Here is a 23,720-nt window from a genome sequence, read left to right as displayed (position 1 = left end):
ACCGGACAAAAAACGGGGAGTAGCAATCTGCATAGCAAAACATATACCATTTTCACCCACTAACATCATTCGGGACAAAGAAGGACGCTATATTATGGCTAAGGGGAAAATACATGATAAGGTAGTTACATTGCTCTCTTACTACGCCCCTAACACAGGACAAAAACAGTTCCTACACACAATGTTAACAACTATAATGCCACAAGTGGAGGGACACGTGATCCTAGGCGGAGATAGCAATATTTCATTAGATCAAATTTTAGATAAATCCAACCCGAGCAAAACTTTCCTAAAACACACCCCAAAGCAAAGTGGGGAGATTGCCTGCCTGCTCCATAGTTATGATCTGATTGACATATGGAGAAATGCCCACCCCACATCTAGAGACTTTACATTTTATTCCCATGTTCACAAAACATACTCCCGAATAGACCATCTATTTACACTCTCCCCGCTACTTCCATTTATTTCATCGACCAAAATCATTCCCATGGCTTGGTCAGATCATTCTTCAATACAAATCACTCTTACCGATCTATGGTCAAAATCACAACCGTCGTCGTGGCGATTAAATGAATCCTTATTGAATGATCCTATTATAGCGAAGGAAACAGAGCTAGCTCTTAAGGAGTATTTCCGAGACAATCTTTCCTCATCCCCTTCCCCTATTATAACTTGGGCGGCACACAAGGTCACCATCCGCGGTAAGCTGATTCAGCTTGCCTCTAGAGCGAAACGAGAGCGCGAACACACGATAAAACAACAAACGGAGGAACTTCAACGTCTCACGCAGGAACAAAGGACTAATCAAGCCATTGATCTCAGAGATCAGATCGATACAGCTCGCACAGCCCTTAATCTGAGCCTTACCACAAAAGCGGAAAAAAACATAAGATGGTCCAGACATAGATATTATACCATGGGGGATAAACCTAATAAACGTCTAGCTCGGAAACTAACCCCTAGACCATACACACCAGCCCTACCTAAATTACGTTTACATAATGGTCAGATTACACAGAACCCACAGCTAATACTACAAGAATTTTTTTCTTTTTACTCTAAATTGTATAATGCCCCTACACCTCTACATAAAACCAAAGCAGAGGAATTCCTCAGTGACATCACATTGCCCACATTGGAACGGGACCACACAGAGCTAATGGAGGCGGAGTTCACAGCAGGGGAAGTGGCCGCAGCTATTAAACACATAAACCCTTCCAAAGCACCAGGTCCTGATGGTTTTTCTGGACATTACTACAGAAAATACACTGAAATACTAGTTCCCCATTTATGCTCTTTTTTTAATGAATTAAGAAAAGGAAACCCACTTCCAACACATGAAAATAATGCTTATATTCATATAATACCCAAACCGAATAAAGATCATGGAGATTGCGCAAATTACCGCCCAATATCACTAATTAATTTAGACTTAAAGATAATGACAAAAATTTTGGCCACTCGAATGAATTCGTTTATATCCAAATACATCCACCTAGACCAGGTGGGATTCGTCCCCAATCGACAGGCCTCAGACCAAACTAGAAGAATTATCAACATATTATCTGCCCTGAACTCAGGATGGGATGGGGGGGGCCGGAGGGGAGCGCTTTTGATCTCCCTAGACTTACATAAGGCCTTTGACTCCCTGTCATGGGACTATCTATTTTTCATAATGAAACGCTATGGGTTCGGCCCGAATTTCCTGAAGACACTAGAAAATATCTATAATACTCCCACAGCACACCTAGTTGTCAAGGGTTTCCGGTCTCAGCCTATAAACATACACAGAGGAACCAGACAGGGATGTCCATTATCCCCCTTGTTGTTCATTCTAGCATTAGAACCATTAGCTATAAAGATACGAGCCCATCCAGACATACAGGGAGTGAAGAGTGGCGACAGGGAACATAAGTGCGCGTTGTTCGCGGATGATCTGTTGCTGCTCCTCTCCTCCCCGATCATCACACTTCCCACCTTGCACATGCTACTAACACAATTTACGTTAATCTCAGGCCTAAAAGTGAATCATTCGAAATCCCAAGCCCTTAATGTGCTATTACCAACGCATATAATCCGTGCTTTACGAAATTCATATACATTTAAGTGGCAAGACACAGCTCTTCCTTATTTAGGCATTTTCCTTACCCCATCACTAGCCACATTATACAAATATAATTACCCCCCCCTGTTCAAAAAATTATTAGAGGATCTCAAACGATGGTCAAACAATCCTCCATCTTGGTTCGGTCGACTGTACTCAGTTAAAATGACTATTCTACCGAAGGTATTATACTTGTTCAGGACTCTTCCCATAGCAATAGATAGAGCAGACCTAGCGAGGTTCCAGAATAAACTTCTGGAATTTATCTGGGGGAACAAGAGACCCAGGGTGAATAGACGAACATTATACACCCCCAAATTACAAGGTGGACTGGGAGTACCAGACCTGATAAAATATTATCATGCAGCGCAATTATCTCAGTTAACACGATTCCATACCCGACAATCAAACCCACTTTGGATGACAATGGAAACAGCGCTATTTCCCAATAAGGAGATCAGCCACCTAATGTGGATGAAACTGAAGGATAGACCGACAATAATGTGTCCGACTTTGTCCTTTTCATTAGATTTGTGGGATAGACTGGCTACTACCTATAAGTTTAAATCTCCTCATACTCCATTGGCCCCATTACTAAATAATCCTATGTTCGCCCCGGGTCTCCGTCCCCACGAATTTAAATGGTGGACCAACAAGGGATTGTTACGGATAGCCGATCTATGCGACCACAGAGGGGTTATGTCGAAACAGGTTCTGCAGGAAAAGTACCAATTAACAAATACGGAAATATACCGCTATTCCCAGATAGCGCACTTCTTAACTATATTGAACCGTAGTTCAGATTTAACTAAATCCACCCAAATGGAAAATTTTTGCAGAACCATAGACAAACACTCGGGCCACATTTCATTGATATATGGTATTTTATCATCAACCTCTCAGAAATTGTTTTATATGCAAAAATGGGAGCAAGATACAGGTATCAGCCTAACAGCTGAAGACTGGCACAAACTGTCTCTCCAGGCATCTAAATCATTTATTAATACCTCTTTAATAGAGGCAAACTATAAAGTTCTGGTGAGATGGTATATGGTCCCAGTGAAAGTGGCAGCTTTTGTTCCGGGTGCCTCCCCACGGTGCTTTAGGGGATGCAACAGCGAAGGCACCATGATACACACATGGTGGTCCTGCCCAAAAGTGCGTAGATTTTGGATCCGTACATACAACTTTATATATTCATTAACCCAAGTGAACCTAATCAAGTCACCCTTGCAGGCGCTGTTGGGACATCCAGTGGACGGAGCACCGAAACACAAGCGAAAACTCATAACTTTTATATTTGTAGCAGCGAGAATAGCGATAGCCAAATCATGGAAGTCTCCAATGATCCCCTTTTATCTTATAAAATCTAAACTGTCATGGATTATGGTTAATGAACGTCTTTCTGCTATCTTAAATGACAAGGTGGATTTGTTTGAAAGAATATGGGACCCTTGGATAAAATATATCTCGAATACATAATGCGATGGGATACCTAGGAATCCCTCGTTCTAAGACAGGAGTGCACCTCCCCTTCCTCTTTCTACTCTCTACTTTTCACTTCCCTATCTTTCCCTTTCTTTTTACTTTACTATATATAATAAGCCCCAAAGAGTATAGGGCTGATCGAAGCCCTAGGGCCGTTATTGGAGGATCATCTACAGGTTACACCAAGTCAAGGAGCTGGGGAGTGAGAATTTTCCCCGAGACTCCTCAAGCTATGCATGGAACGCAATAAGGAATCAATAACAATATGGAATTATCTGTTGTGTAACCTCCCTATCTCTTTCTTTTTGTTTCTTTGATTATTTTGTATAAATGACTTGTTATCGGTTCTTACACCTTAAACAAAATATGTAAAAATTTAATCTTATATCTTTTGAAAAATCTTGAATAAAAATATTGGAAAAGAATCACTGCTCTGGCAGCGGCAATAAAAAATGTGGCCAAGGTACTCTTGGGAGAGGCTCCAGAAATGATAGAGTAACACTACTTGGGGAGTATTCTAAAGGGTGATACCTGTAAAGTGAACTTTTTTATAAAACTTATGCTGCGTACACACGATCGGAAGACTTGGTCCGGCATACTGGATTTCGTCGGACAATTCGATCGTGTGTGGGCTCCAGCGGACTTTGTTTGCTCAAAAGTTGGACGGACTTAGATTTGAAACATGTTTTAAATCTATCCGACGGACTCTTCTTTCTAGCGGACAAACCAGTCGTCTGTGTACTAGTCCGACGAACACAAACAGACGCATGCTCTGAAGCAATTAGAAGACGGAAGCGCTTGGTCTGGTAAAACTAGCCTTCGTATTGAAGCTAGCACATTCCTCTTCTGTGATCTTTTAATACAGCACTTTTTTTTTCTTTATAATGCGAGAGGAATGAAGTTGTTTTGGTGCTTTTCATTCACACAAAGTTCTCACAAAGTACTTTGTTCATGATTTATCCTCATGCCATGACTAATATGATATTTTTTAAAAGCCAGATCTCCATAAATAAAGTATTAAATTAGATTTTGGACTTATACAAATTTTTTTATTTTTTTATTTTATTTTTGTAGTTTCAAGTTACCACAATAACCTTAATATTTTGTGTTGTTTTAATGAACCTTAATGAGGTTGGTGTCCCTTGTTAATTAGACATAGGGGGGTTTATTTTCCAAAGGCAAATTCATTTTTCACTACAAGTGCAAATTGTACTTGGAATTGCACAGAAAGAGCATTTTGAAGTGCCTTCCCTGTGGATCCGAGGGGCAGGGGCGGATCCAGAGCCTAGTCTCAGGAGGGGCACTGCCAGAAAATACTTTTTTTGGGGTAAATTTAATGGGGAAATGGTTGGTGTTAGCGTTTCATTCATCACGGCACCATGGTTGTTATGGTGTCAGGATGATTGAAGCCCATTTTTACTATTATTACATTGTTTTAAAAAAAGAAATAGTTCAACTCATCATAATGAGAATCAGTGGGAGCCCCGAGCATGTCACTTGCCACTGTCACCTGCCACACGTTGCGGATTGCCACTTGCCATGTCGCCTGTCACTAGATGCAGATTGTCACTTGCCACGTCCCATGCCACACGTTGCCGATTGTCACTTGCCACGTCCCATGCCACACGTTGCAGATTGTCACTTGCCACGTCCCATGCCACACGTTGCGGATTGTTACTTGCCACGTCCCATGCCACACGTTGCTGATTGTTACTTGCCTGCTATAATCATCTCTTGCTGTGTCCCAGTCAAGCAGCAGAGAGATGATGTAATCTCTCTGCTGCCGCGGTTGCCTGCACACTGCACACACAGTGAGGGCGGAACTGCAGGGATGCAGGGCGGGCGCTGGGCGGTGAGAGATGATGTTATCTCTCTGCTCCTCGACCCGCCGGCTCCCTGATTGGCCAGCAGCCGCTCACGCTGCCTTTTACCGAGCCGCACAGCTGTTTCTCCCCAGTCCCCACCGGAGCCGCCCGAGACCCGCTGTCTCTCCCCACCGCTGTCTTTCATCCGCGGAGCCGCCCGCCGGCTCTCTTACCCACAGAGACGCCTGCCAGTGCCAGCACATTTACTGACCCACATTCTCGGAGGGGGCAATTGTCCCGTTGCCCCCCCCCTGGATCCGCCCCTGCTGAGGGGCACATGCAAGGAACCACAAAAAAAAGTAAACCTTTTTCTTGCACATGATTGTATGATAAAATCAGCAGAGCTTCCCCTCATTTCAGCTCTTCCCCTCAGATTTACAGCGACTGCACTTCCAACAAGTGCAATTTCTAAAGTGCACTTTTCACTAGTACTTTGCACTTGATTTTAGAAATGATTTAGCCTTTTGGATATACTAAAGGGAAAACTAAAACTTTACTAAAGGGTTGATTTACTAAAGGGAAAAAGACTGCCCTCTGCAAGAGCAGTTGCTCCAGAGCTTAGTAAATGAGCAGAAGCTCTGCTGACTTCCATCATCCAATCATGTGCAAGCAAAAATGCTGATTTTTCAATTTTCCTTGCACAGGATTGGGTACTCTTTGCAAAGTCAAGCCTTACCTCATTTCCTAAGCTCTGGAGCAATTGCACTTGCAGAGCGCAGCTGCACTCTCACACAATTTTCAGCTCATGACTTGCAAATATACTGTATTTATCGGCGTATAACACGCACCGGCGTATAACACGCACCCCAATTTAGGAGGGAATTTTAAGGAAAAAAAACTTTTAGGAGGGAAGTTGAAGGAAAAAAAACTTACATTTAAATGCCCTTCATTGCAGCCTTCTCAGTGCAGCCTTGCCCCAGTGCATCCTTGTCAGTGCAGCCATGTCAGTGCAGCCATGTCAGTGCAGCCTTGTCAGTGCAGCCTTCCCCAGTGCAGCCTTGTCGGTGCAGCCCTCCCCAGTGCAGCCTTGTCAGTGCAGCCTTCCCCAGTGCAGCCTTCCACAGTGCAGCCCTCCCCAGTGCAGCCTTCCCCAATGCAGCCTTCCCCAATGCAGCCTTCCCCAATGCAGCCTTGCATCCCGTGATCCCTGCCATCCTGTCTTTCAAAATCGCCGACCGCGATTTGAAAATGGCGCCGCTGGCGCCGAAATACACAAAGCCGGTCCTCGGCTCTTCTCGGCGGCTCTCGTTTACTTTCGGCTCCACTAGTAGTCCCGAGTGGAGCTATCCGAACCTAGCCGAGTACACTCGGCTAGGTTCGGGCGGCGCTCGAGTGAAGACGAAAGTGGCCGAGAAGAGCGGAGGACCGGCACTGTGTATTTCGGCGCTGGCGGCGCCATTTTCAAATCGCAGTCGGCGATTTTGAAAATCTGACAGCTCCGGATCGCAGGGGATCGGCGTATAACACGCACCCGCGATTTTCCCCTGATTTTAAGGGGAAAAAAGTGCGTGTTATACGCCGATAAATACGGTAATTATAACCAAATAGTAAAGGCTATCTATTTGACCCCACCATTATTCCAGCTCATCAACAATATCTGAATTATATTTTTGGCCACTACTGTCTAGTGATATGTCTACATATTAATATTTGTGATGAAGTCATTTGTTATGAAGCACTTAAAAATTTTAGACGTTAACATCATTAATAACATTTACACAATCACAAATTCCACAAAAAAGGATACCTGGCTGAAGCTGGGCGCATCCACTTCATCAAGGCTGAAAAGGCCCAGTTCTTCCTGGGACTCCTCAGCTGGGGTGGAGGTGGATGGAAGGCTGGAGGGAAGAGTGGGGGGAAGGCTGGAGGGAAGGCTGGAGGGAAGGGTGGGGGGAAGGGTTGAAAGTGATTGCCTAGCTTCTGTTTGGTCATCCAGGAATCACATTTTGTGGTAGTACCACAACTTGGGTACATAAACTTGGTCGCTACTGCTCCGGATCTGAGCGACTCCTGGATTTTATTGTGTTCCCGCTTATACATGTTTCGCAAGATACCAATTTTCTTGTCCACAAACTTGAGGTCTACCTGGGGGACTCGAGTCTTCACAAATTCTAAAAGCGTGCCCAGTGTTGCCTTCCTTACAGCTCGATTGAAATATAGTGGGTGTTTGACCTCCCACAGGTTTTTGTTTTCTTGATATAAATCGACAAATCTGAACAAAAAATCAGCCTCTTTAAAGGGATTAATTTTTGCTGAAAGACAAGACACAAGATCAAAACTGGAATGTCAGTCAGAACTCCCAGGATTATTTTGTGAAGAATCTAGGAGATACATATACACACACACACCCCCACATTTAATCTTACCTTCGTTTCTGATGCTCGCTACTTCCGCACGGACATACGTAGGCCATCGTAATAGCTTTATATACACTGCGCATGTGTCATGCTCCGCCTGCATCGCCTGCCCCTGACGTTCTTTAGTACGATTTGTCCCCGCCCCTTCACTCTTCGTTGCGCAGTGGGAGTATATCGAGAAAGATGGCGGAGAGATTCAGTGGAAGTAGCGCGGAGGAAAGCCCGGAGCCACAACCATCCACATCCCAGAGGAGATATAAGGCCACCAATATGGCTTTTGAAGAGATGGTGGAGATGGTGTCCATATTGAGAAGGGAGGACTACGATGGGAAAAAAGGACCATACACACGACTGAATATGCGTAAGGACAAAATAATGTCCTCAGTTGTCACCGCTCTAGAAGCTAAATTTGACATCAAAAGTAGGGAGCCAGAACAATATTGGCAAATAAAGAAGCTGCTTCAAAAAAAGTAAGTACTTGTTGTGTTTTCCTATCGAGATACTTAACTTGCATGCTGATCCATATTTTTTACGTTTATACAGCATCGTTCGTAAAGACCGTTCTTTGTAAAATACATATGATACTAAAGAAAAAGATGTTATTTTTTCGCCAAATACGATGGTACAGGGTTGGACATACATTTAGGTCTTGATAATTTGTCGTATTCCCAAAATTTGGTGATGTGGTGTAGATGTGTTTGAAAATATAATGCTTCTTCAAAAATGATTCAGTGTAATGTAAGGACAGGACACAGCAGCTGGTTCCACATCTGGACTCACGAGCACTAGTGTACTATGTGACCATAACTAAATTTTTGAGGGGTAATACACATAGGAGATCATTGAGGTGTCTGCATCTGTGAAACTTGCATGAAAATGTGTATTGTTTAGAATTGTTGTTCAGAGGTAATGTTCATCCTGTCTTCTAAATTTTTGAGGACAAAAAAAGGCAATTGTCCACAACTCATAACCAGCATTTCATATTAATTCGAAAAATCTAAAATATCACTGTGTTTTAACTATACCTTTTGTTAAATTATCATAGGGGAGAAAAGACTCAGACAACAGTCCAAGGATCCCAGGACCCCCCCCAAGTCACCAGCCTGAGGCTGAAGATACCCTAAGACCCAGCCCAAGACCACGCCCACCCGATGAGCTAGAAGAAGGAGAGGTGGAGGAAGTGTGCGAGCTTTCAACCCCACCAAGTGAGTGGCTGGCACCCCAGCTTAAGGTAATGTATTTAGGCGTGCATATTTTAACCCATTTTTTTTTAAACACATTTTAGGTGAGCTTCTGGTTGTGGAAGGCCAAGTGGCAGAGCCATTCAGCACAGACAGTGCCCAAAACTTATCGGCCAGATAATGTTGTGGAATGGCCAAATTGTTCAAATGCGTGACCAAATTCACAGCATGAAAATTCGCCTGGACTCCATGCAACAGGAAATGAAGAACATGATTGATGTTTTGGGCAGAATATAATAACGTTTTGCATAAAAACATCAATCATGTTCTTCATTTCCTTGTCAAGTTTGTTTCTTCTTCAAATTTTGTTGTATTCTTTTCCTTCAAAAATATTTTTGCTGATGCACACGGTGTGTCATCATGTGCTATCTTCCATCAGGGGATATCAATATACTTGTTTTGTGTTTGCAACCCCTTCATCCTCAAAATTTTTTTGTGGTTAGAGGAACAAAGGGATTGCACACACAAAACACGTACATTGCTCCCCCATGATGGGAGATAGCACATGTTGACTTGACCCTTTTTTATTACACAATTTTGAGCATCAGAAAAATTTAGGATTTACAAGGGTGACATCACCAGCACCGTTATTAACATGTTGAACTTTGTAAGTTGTTTTATTTTTTTGTATGTTTTACAAAACACTGTTGTGAATAGTAATTTTTTAAACAAGGTCTATTTGTGTTTAAATATGCCTTTAATAACCTTCAAAAAAAAAAATATTTTTTTAAACAAAAAAAAAATAAAAAAATGCACCTTTCAATGTGCACACAGTAAAATGTTTTTACTACTACAATGTGTGTGGCTGATTATTTATCAATAAGATGTTTTGCTAATTTTGGTGTGGTTACAGTGACAAAGGGCCTTATTAACTAAAGGTAAATGCACTTGCCACTACTACTACAAGTGTACTAGGAGACAGACAAAACTAAATGCAAACAAAAAGAAAAAAAAGATATTTGAGCCAAAATGTATTTATTTATTTATTTATTTAAATTATAGCTCTTGTTGAATAGCAATGGCCCCCTGACCATTAAAATAATTCACATATCGGTCACGCACTTGACGTGCGGTTTGGGGGGCCAAGTCAATACGGCCAATTTCCAGGCCTGTCAGTGGTTGATCAAGTACAAGTCCGGCCTCAGGCCCAACAGAGGTCATATATGTAGCTGAATGTCTTCTTAAGAAATTATGGAGTATGCAGCAAGCCAGTATGACATGATTAATTTTATAGTCCGCCAGATTTATGGCTGACAGGAAGAAACGGAACCGGCTGGCCAGAATCCCAAAGGCATTCTCCACAACTCTTCTTGCTCTGGCCAGCCAGTAATTAAATACCCTCCTCTCAGGGATGAGTGTCCTTTGGGGGAACGGCCTCATCAAGTGCTCGCCGAGAGCAAATGCTTCATCAGCGATAAAAACTGAGGGGAGTCCATCCACATTCTGGTCATCAGGTGGCAATCCCAGGCCACCAGTCTGGAGACGCTGGCACAGCTCGGTCTGTGCAGACTCCTCCGTCAGACATCCGGACGTTCTTCCCCACGTCCACAAACAGAAAGTCCAAATGTGCCGAGACCACCGCCATCAAAACTACACTATGGAACACCTTGTAGTTATAGAAATAAGACCCTGAATGGGGTGGTGGCACAATGCGGACATGCTTCCCATCAATCGCCCCAACACAGTTGGGAAAGTCCCAATGGTCAGCGAACTGGGAGGCCACAGTCTGCCATTCCTGTGTACTGGAAGGAAACTGTTGAGTGAAAAAAAAAAAAATAAGATAAGCACTTTTAAACATAACTTGGATATCAGATTACACAAAAACATTATTGAACAACAGCAGTCGAGCATTATTAATATGTGTGTTTGTAATTTTTATTCTAAAAAACATAAGGCCCACTTATAAGATTACTCACCCCCTCTGATGGCCCATTGATCAATGTGAATGTGGGGGGAGGGGTACTAATTAGGTTAATAAACACACATGACAGTTTCAAACATTTGAGGGGGTGAGGGGAGGGGTTCTAATTAGGGTCAAAAACACACCTGACAGTTTCAAACATTTGAGGGGGTGGGGGAGGGGTTCTAATTAGGGTCAAAAACACACCTGACAGTTTCAAACATTTGAGGGGGTGGGGGAGGGATACTAATTAGGGTCAAAAACACACATGACAGTTTCTAACATTTGAGGGGGTGGGGAGGGTCAAACAGTACAATGGAGCTGACAATATACAGTGTTCAAGGAACTATAGGCTAGAGATATAAATGGACCCAGGATTGCATGTTGGGGAGGTTATTGAAGGAAAATATGCATGTAGGGCAAAAAATGATTAATGTCAAAAAACAGGCATGCATGAAGATAAAGGGGACATTCACAGCATATTCCAAGCATTGTAATTAGGTAACAAGGACATTTAGACTATACATTAGCAAACATTTAATACATATCATGTAATGTTAAAGGATAAAACTTACCTTCATATAGTCCTTCTGCAGGACCTGATTGATGGCAGAACAAGTCTCTGGGATTATTATCCCCAGAGCCTGGGGGGAGATGCCTGTCGAGAACTTCAAGTCCTGAAGACTTCTCCCAGTCACCAAGTAACGTAAAGTGGCAACTAGCCTCTGCTCCGCACTGATGGCTTGCCTCATGCAGGTATCCTGCCTGCTGATATAGGGGGTCAGCATAGCCAGCAGACTCTCAAAAATGGGGTCCGTCATCCGGAGATAATTCCTGAAATCCTCAGGATTATTCTCATGGATCTCACGGAGCAAAGGCATATGCGAGAATTGGTCACGCTGGCGCAACCAATTCTTCATCCATGAATTCCTCCTCGCCCTGTTCATGGACTGGACTCGGGTCAAAGTATTAACCCCAACACCAAGTCCCCACGCAGCATGAACTCGAGAACAAGTACGTCCACGCGACATGGCTTCAAAACGGTCGGCTGGTCAAACAAACAAAATTATAACAAACGCACTGAAGAACAGCAAGGCCTATGAAGAACGACCTGAAAATCAGGAACGAGCGGACCAGAACGGCCTGCTAGGCAGGTTACGAACTGACCAACACACACTGAATAGCAGATACAAACCTCACAAGCACAAACTGAACCGCAGAAAACGATCAAAATAAGCTGAAGTGTGAAAAGCGCGAATCGTCTCTAATCAAACTTCTACTAACACGAGATAAACACGAGATTAGCAGAAGGGGTAGTAGTGGGGCTTGAACTTCCTTTTTATAGTCCCGTCGTACGTGCTGTACGTCACTGCGTTCAAAACTTTTGGAGTGATCGCGTGTGTCCAAGTCGTCCGTTTTTAAGTCCGGCGCACTTAGCGAACAAAGTCCGGCGAAAAGTCAGCCGAGCAAAGTCTGCCGTAAAGTCCGATCATGTGTACGCGGCATTACCCTCAGAACTTTTTAATAGTGGGGCATTTCCACCATACAGTATGTTTATCCAAACAAAAGAACTCGCTGCTCCAGGTGAGACAGGAAGCCTAATGATATCACGGGTGCCCGCCTCGGCTCGCCTCCACATATGATCAACACTGAAGAAATGGCTGCACTCCAAGATCCATCAAAATTTGTATTTAATGAACAAACATCCTAAGTGTTACAGACAGTTCAAATAGTAGACACGTTTCACACACTAACAGGTGCGCTTATTCATTACCAATGAATAAGTGCACCTGTTAATGTGTGAAACGCGTCTACCATTTGAACTGTCTGTAACACTTGGGATGTTTGTTCATTTAATACAAATTTTGATGGATCTTGGAGTGCAGCCATTTCTTCAGTATGTGTACCATTGTCCCAACTTCAGAGTGACATCAAATGCATATAATCAGGGGAGGTCAGGTAGATTTTGTGAAGACTAAACAGACATCTTTAACTATTTAACTATGTTAATTTTGTGAGTAAGTGTGTATTTTATGCATGATTTCCGTGCCAGTCAATGAATGTCCAATGTCTCACTCTTATTACACAATAAAATATGTGAGTTGTGAGAAAAATTCTCTCAGAAGACACAGATAGAGGAGGGATATGATATATGGTGGTTTGGAGGAATGCCACAGTGAAGTCTTGAATGTGATTGGGAATCTATCTGGTTGGGGATCTACAGTATATGATCTATAAGTTGTAGTTGGAGGTATTGTAGCTTTGTCCTGAGCTACAGGAAGGTTTCAAGTTTGATTAAGACTTTGTGCCTTGAGCGTCTAACACTTGAAGAAACAGGGAAGGCTTAGATGCCTCCCAACCCAGCAATTTGGGGGCAAAGTTCCCCCGGGGGGAAAACCTGGGTTCCCCCACACTTGGAGTCATTGGGCCAACAAGAGTGGTAAGACAGGTATCTTTCAGGAGGTGGTCCCATGTTTTAGGCTCGCAGAGGTAGGCAGAATGAAGCTCTTGCCCCATACACATGAGCGGAAATTCCGCCAGCAAAAGTCTGATGAGAGCTTTTGGTTGGAAATTGCGACCGTGCGTATGCTCCATTGGACTTTTGCTGGTGGAATTCCAGCCAGCAAAAGATTGAGAGCAGGTCCTCTATTTTTCGGTTGGAAAAAGTTCCTATCCGAAAATGTGTTCGTCTGTATGCAATTCAGACGCGCAAAAAATCACGCATTCTCAGAATCAAATACGAGACGGAAACGCTCGGTCTGGTAAAACTAGCGTTCGTAATGGAGATAGCACATTCGTCACGCTGTAAATTTTGGGATCTTTTAATGCAGCGCATTCTTTTGTTCTTTATAATGCTAGTATAATGAATTTGTTTTGCTGTTGATATTCACACAGAGTTCTGACAAACGTATTTCTTTATTATTTCTTGTGATCTCCTGAATAATCTTTTTTATTTTTAAAGCCAGATCTCCATAATAATGTTTAGAATTATTTTTTATAGTCATCTTTTTTTTCTTTTCTTTTTTAATCAAGATCTCCTGTTTTTTTGATTATTTTTATATTTTTTTCTAGTGCTCTCCATAATTTTTTTTGTGTGTCAAGTTTCCACAACAATATTATTATCTTGTATTTTTTGAGAACTAACAATTTTTATTGATTTTCAAGAAAAAAGGAATTTCCAACATAAGATACAGGAAAATACGCTTTGTTGTAATTAAAGTACTTCTGACATAAAATCAACAAACATTTTGGCCAATGGTGTAGTTCGATGCAGATGAGCACAGCTTACAACTATTTGCAGTTTGTAGAATTATCGTGTTAATTAAATAGTACAACAAAATTTAGCCTGTGTAAAGGCGCATAAACAAATGGAGGAGGAGAAAAATATAATGAAAAGGATAAAGAGAGTCAGGTATAGAAAAAAAAAAAACATGATAGAAAGTAGTGTAGGAGAGAGAAGAAGAGAGGACAACCACCCACCCCAAAAGCTCCGCACCACCTGGGAGGCACCAATCATAGGTACTGGTAGTCTCTGTGAAATCAAGGGTTACGGAGCATTAGGTTGTAGGAGTCACCAACAGAACTCACGGCTCCCATACTCAATTATGTTTATCAAGAGTGTTATTTAGAGAGGCCGTCAGGTACTCCATTCTTTTTAACATCTCTGATTCTGGAGTGCAGCTCGAATAGTGAGGGGGGTTCCCTCTTTTTCCAATTCAGGGCCACCAAACACCGCGCTGCAGTTAGCACGTGGGCTAAGAGCTTTTTTGACAGTTTAGAGAAGGAGGTAGGTGGGAGGCCCAGAAGAAAAGTGTTCGGATCGAAGGGCACCCCAGTATCGAAGATTGATTGAAGCAGGGAGTGCACTGTCTGTCAATAGGGGGTGAGTAGAGGGCAGGTCCAATAGATATGAAATAGTGTCCCCCTATCCTTACAGCATCGCCAACACCGGGGGTCGGCCGAGGTGTATATGGAGTAGAGCAGGTCAGGGGTCTGATACCAATGAAATAGAATCTTACATTGATTTTCTTTATAGAGCGCACAGATGGAGCTCTTAGAGGCCTGCGACCATATGAGCTGCCATGCATTCAGGGGTATATCTACACCCAGAGCCTGCTCCCACTTACCCATATAGGTATACCGTGGTCCGCCTGGTGACAAATCCATGGTCAGAAGTTGATAAGTGCGTGAAATTATACATAGGTGTGCGCAGCCTATTGCATTAGGGTGTGCACCCCAAACATCAAATATGTATGTGTGTGCATGTGTATATATACGGAAGGTGTCGGTAGAGCAGTGAATGGTGTCATGAGGGCAGATATTGGTGGTGTCAGTAGGGCAGTCACAATATTATTTTAATAATTTTTTCACAATTTTTTAGGAGAAAAAAATTGATTTTTTTAGGATCTTAGGGTTCTGGTTCTGGGGTCTACCAAATGACCATAGCGAAATAGGGCCTTATCCATCCAGAAGTGAGACATCTGCGAGGTCAAGCTATCTGGGATATTGGGTGTGAATAAGAATGAGGTGACTAGGGAAGAGGTGGTGGTAAGCGGGTATGTTGATTTTGCGCGCCGCCATAGCATGCACAGAAGCGCCATTGGTCCTAGTAGCTGTATACCGCCAGATACTACATCAGAACTCCATAGCATAGAATTCGGGTGGACGGGGGCTAACCATAATTTCTCAATTTGTGTCCATTGGTTATAGGCATGGAGAGTGCACCAAGAGGTTACAGGGCGTAACTAGGCAGCTAAATAATACTTGGCTATGTTAGGGAACACAAGGCCGTCTTGATTGCGGGGAGCGTATAGGACTGATCTAGCGATCCGGTGCCTCTTATAGTTCCAGAAAAATGTATCAAGTCGCCCTGGAGTCTCTTAAAGTGCTAGATTGGGATCGGGATGGGTAGTGTCTCAAAAAGGTATAAAAGTTTAGGTAAAGTTGTCATCTTTAAAGTGGAGCTCCACCCGATTTTATCACAATAGCTCAAGAGGATTAGCTCAATGTTCTAATGTAAAAACGGAACATATTTTTTTTTTCACTGTACCCTGGTTTTGCAGATCATCTGGTGTATTTCCTGGATTTGGAGTTTGCGGATATGAGTTTTTAGCCGCACTGGCTCCTGGGAGCTTGTGTCATTGTTCCCAGGAGTCAGTGAGGTGGCCTTGCTTATCTCAGTTGCCATCACAACGGAGCGGGACTTCCGATGATGACGCCCGTTGTGATGGCAACCTGAGCTGTTGACGACGCTCCGATTTAAGGTTACTGCGCGTGTGCGAGATTGGGGATACAATGGGCGGTGCATGCTGGTCGATCAGCGGCACAGTATCCCGAAAAAAGGATGCCTGTGGGCTTCCTCCCTATCTACATCGCGCTGTGTGTGGGGGATGGGGGATGTGAGTAGTGCAGTAGTACAGTGTATGTGTCAGGTAGGTGGATCAGTGTGTATGTAATGGTCAGGTAGTTCAGTGTATGTGTCAGGTAGGTAGGTCAGTGTGTATGTAATGGTCAGGTAGGTCAGTGTATGTGTCAGGTAGGTGGATCAGTGTATGTAATGGTCAGGTAGGTCAGTGTATGTAATGGTCAGGTAGGTCGGTGTATGTGTCAGGTAGGTGGATCAGTGTATGTAATGGTCAGGTAGGTCAGTGTATGTGTCAGGTAGGTGGGTCAGTGTGTATGTAATGGTCAGGTAGGTCAGTCTGTGTGTCAGGTAGGTGGGTCAGTGTATGTAATGGTCACGTGGGTCAGTGTATGTAATGTTCAGGTATGTCAGTGTGTGTGTAATGGTCAGGTAGGTCAGTGTGTATGTAATGGTCAAGTAGGTCAGTGTGTGTGTAATGGTCAGGTAGGTCAGTGTATGTGTCAGGTAGGTGGGTCAGTGTGTATGTGATGGTCAGGTGGGTCAGTGTATGTAATGGTCAGGTAGGTCAGTGTGTGTGTAATGGTCAGGTAGGTCAGTGTATGTATCAGGTAGGTGGGTCAGTGTGTATGTAATGGTCAGGTAGGTCAGTGTATGTAATGGTCAGGTAGGTCAGTGTATGTAATGGTCAGGTGGGTCAGTGTATGTAATGGTCAGGCAGGTCAGTGTATGTGTCAGGTAGGTAGGTCAGTGTGTATGTAATGGTCAGGTAAGTCAGTGTATGTAATGGTCAGGTAGGTCAGTGTATGTGTCAGGTAGGTAGGTCAGTGTGTATGTAATGGTCAGGTAGGTCAGTGTATGTAATTGTCAGGTAGGTCAGTGTATGTGTCAGGTAGGTGGGTCAGTGTATGTAATGGTCAGGTAGGTCCGTGTATGTAATGGTCAGGTAGGTCAGTGTATGTGTCAGGTAGGTGGGTCAGTGTGTATGTAATGGTCAGGTAGGTCAGTGTGTGTGTCAGGTAGGTGGGTCAGTGTATGTAATGGTCAGGTAGGTCAGTGTGTATGTAATGGTCAGGTGGGTCAATGTATGTAATGGTCAGGTGGGTCAGTGTGTATGTAATGGTCAGGTAGGTCAGTGTATGTGTCAGGTAGGTAGGTCAGTGTGTGTGAAATGGTTAGGTAGGTCAGTGTATGTGTAATGGTCAGGTAGGTCAGTGTATGTGTCAGGTAGGTGGGTCAGTGTATGTAATGGTCAGGTAGGTCAGTGTATGCAATGGTCAGGTGGGTCAGTGTGTATGTAATGGTCAGGTAGGTCAGTTTATGTGTCAGGTAGGTAGGTCAGTGTGTATGAAATGGTCAGGTAGGTCAGTGTATGTAATGGTCAGGTAGGTCAGTGTATGTGTCAGGTAGGTAGGTCAGTGTGTATGTAATGGTCAGGTAGGTTAGTGTATGTAATGGTCAGGTAGGTCAGTGTGTGTGTAATGGTCAGGTAGGTTAGTGTATGTAATGGTCAGGTAGGTCAGTGTGTATGTAATGGTCAGGTAGGTTAGTGTATGTAATGGTCAGGTAGGTCAGTGTGTGTGTAATGGTCAGGTAGGTCAGTGTATGTAATGTTCAAGTAGGTCAGTGTGTATGTAATGGTCAGGTAGGTCAGTGTGTGTAATGGTCAGGTAGGTCAGTGTATGTGTCAGGTAGGTGGGTCAGTGTGTATGTAATGGTCAGGTAGGTCAGTGTGTGTGTCAGGTATGTGGGTCAGTGTATGTAATGGTCAGTGTGTATGTAATGGTCAGGTAGGTCAGTGTGTATGTAATGGTCAAGTAGGTCAGTGTATGTGTCAAGTAGGTAGGTCAGTGTGTGTGTAATGGTCAGGTAGGTCAGTGTATGTGTCAGGTAGGTGGGTCAGTGTATGTGTCAGGTAGGTGGGTCAGTGTGTATGTAATGGTCAGGTAGGTCAGTGTGTGTATCAGGTAGGTGGGTCAGTGTATGTAATGGTCAGGTAGGTCAGTGTGTATGTGATGGTCAGGTAGGTCAGTGTATGTGACAGGTAGGTTGGTCAGTGTGTATGTAATGGTCAGGTAGGTCACATATTGCAAAGGGGGTGGAGTCATGGTTGGAGCCAATGGGGGGGCGGCAAAATGAGGTTTCGCCTAGGGTGTCAAAAATTCTTGCACCAGCCCTGGCTGTAATGGTCAGGTAGGTCAGTGTATGTGTCAGGTAGGTGGGTCAGTGTGTATCTAATGGTCAGGTAGGTCAGTGTATGTAATGGTCAGGTAGGTCAGTGTATGTAATGGTCAGGTAGGTCAGTGTATGTAATGGTCAGGTGGGTCAGTGTATGTAATGGTCAGGTAGGTCAGTGTATGTGTCAAGTATGTGGGTCAGTGTATGTAATGGTCAGTGTGTATGTAATGGTCAGGTAGGTCAGTGTGTATGTAATGGTCAAGTAGGTCAGAGTATGTGTCAAGTAGGTAGGTCAGTGTGTGTGTAATGGTCAGGTAGGTCAGTGTATGTGTCAGGTAGGTGGGTCAGTGTATGTGTCAGGTAGGTGGGTCAATGTGTATGTAATGGTCAGGTAGGTCAGTGTGTGTATCAGGTAGGTGGGTCAGTGTATGTAATGGTCAGGTAGGTCAGTGTGTGTATCAGGTAGGTGGGTCAGTGTATGTAATGGTCAGGTAGGTCAGTGTGTATATGATGGTCAGGTAGGTCAGTGTATGTGACAGGTAGGTTGGTCAGTGGGTATGTAATGGTCAGGTAGGTCACATATTGCAAAGGGGGTGGAGTCATGGGTGGAGCCAATGGGGGGGCGGCAAAATGAGGTTTCGCCTAGGGTGTCAAAAATTCTTGCACCAGCCCTGGCTGTAATGGTCAGGTAGGTCAGTGTATGTGTCAGGTAGGTGGGTCAGTGTGTATCTAATGGTCAGGTAGGTCAGTGTATGTAATGGTCAGGTAGGTCAGTGTATGTAAGGGTCAGGTGGGTCAGTGTACGTAATGGTCAGGTAGGTCAGTGTATGTGTCAGGTAGGTAGGTCAGTGTGTATGTAATGGTCAGGTAGGTCAGTGTATGTAATGGTCAGGTAGGTCATTGTATGTGTCAGGTAGGTAGGTCAGTGTGTATGTAATGGTCAGGTAGGTCAGTGTATGTAATTGTCAGGTAGGTCAGTGTATGTGTCAGGTAGGTGGGTCAGTGTATGTAATGGTCAGGCAGGTCAGTGTATGTAATGGTCAGGTAGGTCAGTGTATGTAATGGTCAGGTAGGTGGGTCAGTGTGTATGTAATGGTCAGGTAGGTCAGTGTGTGTGTCAGGTAGGTGGGTCAGTGTATGTAATGGTCAGGTAGGTCAGTGTATGTAATGGTCAGGTAGGTCAGTGTGTATGTAATGGTCAGGTAGGTCAGAGTATGTGTCAGGTAGGTAGGTCAGTGTGTATGTAATGGTCAGGTAGGTCAGTGTGTATTTAAAGGTCAGGTAGGTTAGTGTATGTAATGGTCAGGTAGGTCAGTGTGTGTGTAATGGTCAGGTAGGTTAGTGTATGTGTCAGGTAGGTGGGTCAGTGTATGTAATGGTCAGGTAGGTCAGTGTGTATGTAATGGTCAGGTAGGTCAGCGTGTGTAATGGTCAGGTAGGTCAGTGTATGTAATGGTCAGGTAGGTAGGTCAGTGTATGTAATGGTCAGGTAGGTCAGTGTATGTGTCAGGTAGGTGGGTCAGTGTGTATGTAATGGTCAGGTAGATCAGTGTGTGTGTCAGGTATGTGGGTCAGTGTATGTAATGGTCAGGTAGGTCAGTGTATGTGTCAAGTAGGTAGGTCAGTGTGTGTGTAATGGTCAGGTAGGTCACTGTGTCAGGTAGGTGGGTCAGTGTATGTGTCAGGTAGGTGGGTCAGTGTGTATGTAATGGTCGGGTAGGTCAGTGTATGTGTCAAGTAGGTAGGTCAGTGTGTGTGTAATGGTCAGGTAGGTCAGTGTATGTGTCAGGTAGGTGGGTCAGTGTATGTGTCAGGTAGGTGGGTCAGTGTGTATGTAATGGTCAGGTAGGTCAGTGTGTGTGTCAGGTAGGTGGGTCAGTGCATGTAATGGTCATGTAGGTCAGTGTGTATATAATGGTCAGGTAGGTCAGTGAATGTGTCAGGTAGGTTGGTCAGTGTGTATGTAATGGTCAGGTATGTCACATATTGCAAAGGGGGTGGAGTCATGGGTGGAGCCAGTGGGGGGGCGGCAAAATGAGGTTTCGCCTAGGGTGTCAAAAATTCTTGCACCAGCCCTGGCTGTATGGTCTTGGCCATCGTGCTGCAGCTCAGTTCCATGGTCTTTGGCAATCTTCTTATAGTCTAGACCATCTTTATGTAGAGCAACAATTCTTTTTTTAAGATCCTCAGAGAGTTCTTTGCCATGAGGTGCCATGTTGAACTTCCAGTGACCAGTATGAGAGAGTGAGAGCGATAACACCAAATTTAACACACCTGCTCCCTATTCACACCTGAGACCTTGTAATGCTAACGAGTCGCATGACACCGGGGAGGGAAAATGGCTAATTGGGTCCAATTTGGACATTTTCACTAAGGGGTGTACTCACTTTGTTGCCAGCGGTTTAGACATTAATGGCTGTGTGTTGAGTTATTTTGAGGGGACAGCAAATTTACACTGTTATACAAGCTGTACACTCACTACTTTACGTTGTAGCAAAGTGTCATTTCTTCAGTGTTGTCACATGAAAAGATATAATAAAATATTTACAAAAATGTGAGGGGTGTACTCACTTTTGTGAGATACTGTATATAAATGAATAATGAGAAATTCTTGTGAATCCACACCAAAAAAAGACAGTCCTTATTGAAGAGTGCAAAAACAATATGATAACACCAGTTCCTCCACCACAGAGATGAATAGGAGATCATCTCCCGTTAAGAAACAAGCCCACCAGATGATGTTGCCATTCACTCTCGTGTTTGGCAAACAAGTTCAAAGTTTATATTGAACAACTGCTGTAAACCGCCACACTCCGTTCACATGCCTGGGTTTGATTCCACATGTAGAAAATAGAGGGAGAAAGGGAGCCTCCAATAATGTAAAATCATTTGAGATATTGATTTATTTAAAATATATATTGCACTTGCATCAAATACAGTTAAAACCAGCCTTTTTATAACATAGTACAAGGGACATTTTTTGTCTTTTTTGGACACATTTAACCCTTTCATGACTAAGCCTATTTTTGAAATTTGGTGTTTACAAGTTAAAATCCGTATTTTTTGCTAGAAAATTACTTAGAACCCCCAAACATTATATATATTTTTTTAGCAGAGAATCTAGAGAATAAAATGATGATTGTTGCAATATTTTTTATCACACGGTATTTGTGCAGCAGTGTTTTAAACGCAAATTTTTGGAAAAGTGACACTTTCATGAATTTTAAAAAATCCAAACAGTAAAGTTACCCCAATTTTTTTGTATAATGTGAAAGATGATGTTACGCCGAGTAAATAGATACCAAACATGTCACCCTTTATAATTGCACGCACTCGTGGAATGGCGACGAACTACGGTACCTTTGAATTTCCATAGGCGACGCTTTAAAAAATTTTTACGGTTACCAGGTTTGAGCTACAGAGGAGGTCTAGGGCTAGAATTATTGCTCTCGCTCTGACGATCGCGGCGATACCTCACATGTGTGGTTTGAACACCGTTTACATATGCGGGCGCGACTTCCGTATGCGTTTTCTTCGCTGCGCGAGCTCGCGGGGACAGGGGCACTTTAAAATTTTTTTTTTTTTTTTTTATTTATTTTATTTATTTTTGTACTTTATAAATTGTGTTTTAAAATTTTTTTTTTTTTACTTTTATTGCTGTCACAAGCAATGTAAACATCCCTTGTGGCAGTAATATGTGGTGACAGGTACTCTTTATGGAGGGATGGGGGGTCTAAAAGACCCCCCATCCCTCCTTTACACTTCAAAGTATTCAGATTGCCGAAAACGGCGATTCTGAATACTGTGTACTTTATTAAATTCGGCACCATTGGCAGCCGAGTAAACGGGAAGTGACGTCATGACGTCGCTTCCGCATTTACAAGAAGAAGGCTGGAACGAAGCCGCTCGCAGCTTCGTTCCAGTCCGCCCCCAGCCGCCGAAGGCAGCGGAATGGACACCGGGCCTCCCGATCGCACGGGAGGCCCGGTAACAGCGGCGGGAGGCGGCGGGAGGGGGGGGATGTCCCCTCCCGCTCCTCCGGTATAACAACCGAGCGGCTTTTAGCCGCATCGGTTGTTATACTCGGGTAGCCGATCGCCCGCTGAAAACAACGGTACCTGGATGATGCCTGCAGCTGCGGGCATCATCCCGGTATAACCCCGGAAAGCCGAGTACGCATATATGCGTTCGGTCGGCAGGAAGGGGTTTAAGAGCGTTACTGTGGATTACATTATACATACACTGTTATATATTTATATTTTTCATCTCTTGTTATGTTTATGTTATTTAAGTAGCAGCACTACTATTGGGAATTTTTGCATTCTAAAGCGCATTGCTTTTGTTTTTATATTGTAATCCTTTGTTTTTCAGGAATTGTTATTTTATCTTATACTGCAGTGGCGGCTGGTGTTTTTTTGTTTAAGGGGGGCAGCAAACAACCGAACCCTCCCACAGCAACTCAAACTCCCCCCCGCTGTCCACCGGCACTTACCCCCTCCATGCAGCGGTGGCAGGGACATCCAGGCATCCGCGGGGAACGGGCGGCTCTTCTCCCGCTGTGCGTCTCCTCCCCTCCACCTAGGCATCCTATAGGATCGCCTGTCCTTTCAGCCAATCAGGCGAAGGGTATCAGTCCCGCTTCCCAATTGGCCGGGAGGAGGATCACTGTTACAACACACCTGGGGCTGATGCATCCTCAGTGTCCCGAGCCCACCCTATTTTGAAGCCTATTAGAGCCTATGGCCTTAACCAGGTGCTTAAAAAAAAAAACCCTGGCTGCTGTAATTCATGCACCAGCTGACCTGAAAAGGGCCTGACGCATGAATAGGGGGCGACCGCGCCAGCCATAGATAGAGTCATGCTATGCATGACTCTATCCATTACCATATAGGGTGTGGTGAGAAGAGAGGGGGCGGTGCCAGGCGCCCCTAATGGATGGGCCGCCCCTGTTATACTGTAAATCATAGCAACCAGCTGCAAACAAGCAGTCATGTTGATTTACTAAAACTGGATACTGCAAAATCTGGTGCAGCTCTGCATAGAAACCAATCAGCTTCCAGTTTTTTTTGTCAAAGCTTAATTGAACAAGCTGAAGGTAGAAGCTGATTGGCTACCATGTACAGCTGCACTAGATTTTGCTCTCAAGTTTTAGTAAATCAACCCCACTATATTAACCCCTTCACGCTGACCGTATGCAAATATGTGGCCTCACTGGACTGGGC

The sequence above is a fragment of the Aquarana catesbeiana genome, linkage group LG02 (genome assembly GCF_042186555.1).
Source record: "Aquarana catesbeiana isolate 2022-GZ linkage group LG02, ASM4218655v1, whole genome shotgun sequence".
Taxonomy (NCBI): domain Eukaryota; kingdom Metazoa; phylum Chordata; class Amphibia; order Anura; family Ranidae; genus Aquarana; species Aquarana catesbeiana.
This window is presented reverse-complemented; position numbering follows the sequence as displayed.